Raw genomic sequence first — 7,817 nt, forward strand, 5'->3', positions numbered from 1 at the left:
GTAATGTCACAGATGCGATAAAATCGTGAAAAATCCGCGTAAATTGACAAAAACTCTTGCTTGAAGATTTCTACTTATTTTAATTCAGATCTGAAAACTTTAATGCATTTTTATAAAGATTTCTGAAAATTATATATTTGTAGAGCGTGAGGTGAGGATAGTCGCCGCACGCTAGCGACGTCATTTGTAGAATTTTGGCGTTCTGGTATTTTGTAATTTAATACTCTATATAAATTTTGCCACGATGCTCTATTTTACATTTTTAAATCATTTTTTCATTCAGTAACTCATAAATCTTTTTGTAATCGATGGATTATTTAATGCGTGATCAGTTTGTCGAGGTCTATTTGAGAAGTCATGAACGTAGCTTTATATTATACCCATAGACGTAAGGACCCAACTTTAACTTTCCTTCAGAACGTATGTCTTCTATTTACCTAAATTATATATCAACATGACATATGCTTTTAATAGGTATTGGAACCACGTTAAGGGTACCCTGCTCACTCGCTCTCAATTTTAGGCTGATATATATCAATTCCAGTACATTTTCTAGTGATTTCTATCTATCGAAGCAAAAGAATCATAGATTCATTATTCGCATGTCCAGCCTTTTTATACGATGATCTAAAGACAAAACGCATTGTGTAGATATCCGAAATGAACGTAACGGTCCCCAATTTTTCGAAACAGCTAGAAAAAGTTTATAATATATCTCTTTTAAAATATTGTGTTGTTTGGGACTTTTTTCAAATTTTGAAGCATGTGGATAATTCATAAATACAGACCTTAAAAACGCGATGATGTCACATTTATATCATGCTATAAACATCAATATCTTGTTAAGTGATCAACGAAATTTGATTAAAATTTTAATTCGAATTTGAGTTTTGATGAATCATTTTAATCGATACAGCACCAGTGTGAAACGCAGTGCATAGTGTGATATTACTTTCAATTCAACCCTTGTACGTGGATTGGAAATACTCAGTAGACAAGACTGAGCGGAATATTGTGAACTTCAAAATAACTCCAGTTGTAGATTGCTTCAAATGGAAAATATTAACATAAACATAAACAATGCGGTATGTGTCAATAATCCATTTAGAAAAGAATCAATTTTCTTCGGTTGTTCTTTTAACGCTTGCATCAAACAGTTTCGTTAAATACTTTTGTGTGATATCGTTAAAGTTTCTTTATTATGTAATAACAACCAGGAGTTCGACTATCTAAACCTTTGTTGTACAATCCACTACCACAAATACGATTTTCTATTAATGATTCCGAAACCATGCATCGTTTTTCTTCAAAAAAGAATTTCTTAGAAATATTTTGTTTAGTATCAAATAAATGAGACAATAATCCTGGTTATATACTGTTCTTTAAACAGGTCATTAGTGATCACCCTTGCTATTGCGTATGCTAATATTGATGAAATAAAACGACCAGCACAAAGTTGACACCAGCGCAAATTTCAAATCAGGAAATCGTTAAAGTTTGAGATGGTAACATTAAACAATTATTTTTTTTTTTATTATTTTTGTCCTCCTGATTACATTACGTACAAGTGGATGATCTGACTTTGCAAAAGATTCTTCTGAATATAAATACTTTTAATTACATATTATTTCAGCAGAAATTCTTCACTGTGTGTATTCGATTATTCGATTCGATTAAATCTTGACATAACTGAACGTAACGCTGACTATATTATATAAAATTAAAGAAACTACTGATGCCGTCTTTTGTCTTCAGTTTTGGGGCATGCTATTGTTTTTCTTTCCAATTAAAAGTACATTGTATTGACAAGTAGTTACCAGGAGAGTTAAAAATAAACCTTTTATAACAGGTCCATATATTGCTTAAGAATTTAGTTTAATGGAAAACTAATTAATATACATGACGTAATAGATAAGATATATAATTATGATAGGGGTATAAGAGAAGCTTTTTTAATAAAATAAACATTTCATTCGCTATTGTTGTCCGATGTGTGTGAGATTAAAACATACCAATAAACCGGAAAAAACTATTAAAAACATAATTATGTTAACAGAAAATATGGTCAAAGAGTTATTAGTTAGAAATCTTATCATTGAATCTCCTAAGCTTTATTTGGAGTGACAAATCTAGAATCAATACTCTTAAGTGCTAAAAGTTCATTTTGTTAATTAATTTTTTCTTGATGATTAACAATATGTAATTTCGCATTGCAAGTAGTTTCTAAGCTGTATTGTTTTAATGTGAATTCTCGGGCTTTACCTACAAGAAATTTGGGCTATAGAGGAAAACCCCATATAAATCATGTTGTGTAATAATTAATGATAATGATATAACCAGTGTCATTAAACTCAACGATATATTGTGTATCAGAAATCGCAATATTTCTGAAAACTTGTATCAGAAAGCAATTTTTAATGATTAGTTTAGTCTACTCCAGTACTGGTTCTGTATTTAAATTGGATAGTCTGCCCTTTATATGAAGCTTTGCAAATCAAACTATGGCGTAGGAATACACACGACAACAAAAATATCTAAATTTTTCGTTTAAAATCTGGCTATCAGCAAGGTGAAATGGTACAATAATGAAGTGTTCAAATAAATCAAAAGTCCAAAGGAAAAATTGCAAAACAAAACCAGAGCAACCATGGGCCTCTACAAAAATTAGAGGCAATATTAGGTGCCTTGGAAGAGTGACCTCTACTGACCAGGGACATATATAGCCTAACATTAAGTATGAAAAACGTCAGTCAGCATACGACCTAGCTTAAGATTGTACTTGCTGACAAGGTTGCTGTATCGACCATTGAACTCACAAATGATGACTTTAATCGATGCTGTGGATAATATTGTTTTATCAACCTGTTTTTTTTTCAGTAGCTTACTTAGTTTCAAAAAATGTTAATATACAGAGCATGCCCTTGCGTATCGAATCAACTGCTGAACAAACACAACAGGGGCAGGTGATGAAGATATATTTGCTACACCAGTAAGGATGTTGACAATAGAAAAAATGGATTTAAACAAATATATATTCATATGACTGGAATATTAAACGGAGGAAATAAATTGCCGAAGCGGGATGTGACCGATTTTCGATCAGTTTGGACGATTGCATTTATCTTGAAAAGGGTACATAACTCGCGTGTCTTTATAAATGTACATCACTAAATTAAACAATTACTAGTCAAGTGTGTGTGTTAGTTCAATAATTTCTTCCAAAACATTCGATCCAAAGTATTACATATGTATTTGTTACAAAACAAATGTCAACAAATTCATTTGACCCCCTCACCATGGATTTATACCAACGAATGAGTTTATTCAAATCATCGGATCGAGATCTCAGCCGTTGCGTGAAAAGTGAAGCAGGACTTTGCGCCATAAAACTCATTCATAGTTTTTCACGCGGATTTCGACAAGTCCAAAATGGGATCATGAGAATACTTCAGAGCACACTATGTGTACAGATTACGGGCACGCAGCATCAGTGTGGGGAAGGAGGCTGCCTCCACCAAATTGTTTTTGCAGAAGGCACTTTTCTGAACATATGTAACAAATGTACATTCCTTAAATAATTTGAATCAATAAAATAATTTAATTTCAAGTGATAGACATGTACATGTACTAGAAAAGATTGAAATTTTTTTTTCACGTTTCTTTTATAAATTTATGATCAGCAGTGAAAATAAAACTTAAAATATAAGCCTAACATGTAAAAAACATTACATACAGAAGCCGTGTAGATGGGTTTTAATTGATGGATTGGATAGACCATGTAGACAAAATACGGACATTAATCAAAGAAAAGTTTTATTGGGAGGAGAATTATAACCTGACTTTGTTGTATATTTTAGCTAGTTGTTGGAATTTCAAAGTACATTGTAACGAGCGAATAGACAAGAGGATCATGAAATGAGAGAATTAAACAGATTAGTATTACAGAGAGAGAGAGAGAGAGAGAGAGAGAGAGAGAGAGAGAGAGAGAGAGAGAGAGAGAAGGGGTCATTTGTTAGTTCAATATTGAAAAACTTTGCGTTCACAATAGTTTTTGTAATAGCATCGAAATCATATAAAACTGTTGCACGGCGATTGTGAAGTCTCTGTGTGATCAAGCCAAAACTATCACACATATGACGGTAATCAATGAAATCAAGGCGATGTAAATACCCTGTCAATTTTGTTGCCTTTTGTTACATTTGTAACTTTATGTATAAGACCCATTCACTTGCATTTGCAAGGTTTCTAAAAGGATTTTAAACATTTTAATTCTAAATAAACTATCTCACTGTTTGCCCTCCTCAGAACTGGAAAGTTATACATGACACTTATGTCTTGACAACATTTGTTTTTAATTATGGTATTCATAAAATCTTTAAACAAAATAAAAAGAATTTTCGAGGCGCTTTGTTTAATTTGACAGAAGGAAATGGGTTCAGTGAGTTCTAATAATTAATACCTCACTTGGTAAAAAAACCGGCTCAATTAAAAAAGTCTACTGACTTAAAAAACCCAGAGGTGAAATATGGTTTCGTTGTTTTAATATTTAATGAATTCATTCTATATTGGACGGATATCCAGCTGTAGATCAGGCTCTGGGGTCATAATAGTTAGACGAGCTCACTTTAGATTTCGGTCTCACATTTACAATAGGAATATATAGTGGGAGTACGACCCAAGGTAAGCTCGTCTAATTATAATGACAAGGAAGGGTTAATCTATGTTTCCCTCCACCTGCAGATGTTACACACCTAATATAGTAGAAAAAACATGAGTAGTTTCTGAGAAACAGTCGTTCAAATATAAACAGATGACGGTCACCAATTCACAATGATCGCAGCAAGCTGACCGGAAGTGCATATTGATTTGTAAAGAGTACAAAATAAACAGTGATGCATTGATTTATTTGCGCTGTATACATCTTTAATGAGCAATGTGCAGAAAGGTTAATCAGGACCACATACGGTACCCTAATGGATGTGATGACCAAGTGTTGAAAGTTGTCAAAGGCAGACACATAGCATCAGTGGGGGCCGGGGATGGGAGTGGGGGGGGGGGGGGCTCAGCAACTTGTCGTTGCAAATAATGTTTCTTAAATCTACATATTAAAAAGTGAATTATCAAACAGTTGGGCCCTTTTTTGAGACCGAGAGAAAAATTAAAGTAAATACAAGAAAAAGAACAGGAAAATCAAAGTTATAGGTGTAATACATCTCCCCTTCCGGATTAGGATTTCTATTATTTTTGGCAGTTCCCCTTCCCCCATTTATTTTGTTCAAGATTTTTTTTATGAGTCTGCCTCCCCACCACCTCACACACATTTTTAAAAACGATGCTACGTGCCTGAAAGGGCATTTAAATTCGTGAACCATGGGTTGGCTGCATGACATTTACAATGAAAGAAATCCTGAAAGCATATACATGTAATTCATCGCTAGTTTATAAAACTTGTAACAATATTGTATTGTCTCAAAACCCTAAACAGATAGTGCATACATGTGTGTAAACAAAATATTACAACTAATTTTGATATCTGCTATACTTAAAATATTACAGATCAAATAAAAGACACAAAAGTACACCACTACAGTCATAACATATTTATTGAGATTTGTCTTATAAATCACTCAGGAGACTGGATCGTCAACAAGCTACACATTCAATCTACATTATTTTTGAAATGTGATATATTAAGCTATAGACTATTTCTTTTCAATTTAAGTATTTTCATATATTTTTATACAGAGCTCTTCTTCCAAAGGAGACCAATACAGTCTAACAATGGCCATGACGAATCAGCCCTCGAGTACTTAAAGAGACAGTACAGCTGAAAACACATGTGTGAATAACTTCAGATTTACCTATTGTAAAGTTATGAAATAAGAAATAACTTATTATTGTAATAGTTGAAATACACGAAAATCCCTTTCACATACTTAATTACCGTAATTATGAGATTCCGGAAATTCAAGGGTCGTACAAACCTGAATAATCTTATATCGTTTATTTGTACAACGTGGACTTCGAATGACAGTAATTGACACATGCTGAAAACTATAAGATCTTCGCCCGACTACGGTCATCATGGAAAACGAGGTTTAAGCGATTCTCTAAATGAAACATATCCTTACTTACTCGATAATTCACAAATGGTTTACTAATTTAGGTTCATTTTAAAGTGAATAGACATAAATATGTCAAATAACCCCTCAAGGGGCCTCATTTATAAAAATAGATTTAGGTTGTAGCAACTCCTATGATAAACACGAAAAATACATGCTTACAAAATAATAATTGTGGTTATTTTAAAAACTTTGAACAGTTATTACCTATGAGAAGTAGAAAAGACATATTTTTATCAACAAACCTGTCCAGGAGATTCTTCGCGAGCCCTGCATGTGTTTTGTTTACATTAAATACGCATGCGTAATAGTATAGAAGGCTGAACTCCGAACACGTTGCGATGTATTTATGTGATAGGTTATACATAATTATTAATTTTAATGAAATAATTAGATTTATTGCATGGAGAACTTTGTAATTTTCTGAAAGTTTATACATTCATGAGTAGTACAAAAATACCGAACCCGATCGGAAAATTTTTTCAAGTCGGTTTTTTGATAAGATGCGCTGTACTGTCTCTTTAAGACCTAAAAATTAGATCATTTTAAAAGTTCTAACTCGAGATAGCACGTCTTAAAAGCTGATATAATAAAATACTTTTACATCAACATTTAAAGCACATTTAAAAAAAAAGAAGTATAAGTATATATTTGTTTGCTCGAAAATGAACTTTCATACTATTCATATTTAGACATTGTTTAAAAAATCTACGGGCTCCACCAATGCTTCTGAATTTATGTCAACTTCAATAATTCCAACACAACGGATACAATAGAAATGACATGAATGGGGCCAAATTGCTAATATTTTGTTCTAGTAATATGTATTTTAGACTATAATAAAAAAAATCACATACAAAATATATTTAAAAAAAGCTTTTAGCTCAGTAGTCATTCTAAAAGTGTGCATTTTACATGTAATAAAATACCGTTTTAACAAACACAAATAAATTAAAAAAAAATCGAAACAATTGGCTCAAAAATGTACTAATGAGATATGATTGACATGACATGTTCTTAAAATTAGTTTGTTAAAATTGCATTAAATGATAACGTTAGATAATACAGTGGTTTGAAAGATTAAAATAATTAAGGTGGTATGTATACTGAATATATGTCAACGGATTCCTAGTATATTAAGGTTTATCCAAAAAATTTTTTTCAAGGAAACATGCTTAATCTATTGTCTGTTTCAGCCATTCTGAAGGTATGGCCCGAGTTCCACATATTCTGGTTGAGGATGAAGATCTCCTCTCTCCGAAGGAGCAACAAGAGGAGCAAAAATGGAGCGAATTTTTCCAAAAAAAGAAGTCGGAAACAAAGATACGGGAAGTGACGTCACGGGATCGGAGGTCAGACCACGATGTTGAAATCTTTATCATAAACATAACTAGCTGTGTTGTTCTCTCGTGTCAATACGGAATAACAGAAATACCAGGAATCATTGACTTATGAAACAGTGCATTAATCAATAAAGCATATCTTGCTACCGATCATGAAGATGAATACAACTGAGCTCTTAATGATAATGCCGATTATTAATTCATTTTATAAACCGCTCAATTGAGATATTCTATACAATATTAATAGATCGTCGATGATTTGAATTAAACCCGACGACATCTTATAACACCATATCAATTATCTGTCAATAATGTAAAAATGAGCCTGATGGCATCTAATAACAGAATCAAT

The sequence above is a fragment of the Crassostrea angulata genome, chromosome 1 (genome assembly GCF_025612915.1).
Source record: "Crassostrea angulata isolate pt1a10 chromosome 1, ASM2561291v2, whole genome shotgun sequence".
NCBI lineage: Eukaryota > Metazoa > Mollusca > Bivalvia > Ostreida > Ostreidae > Magallana > Magallana angulata.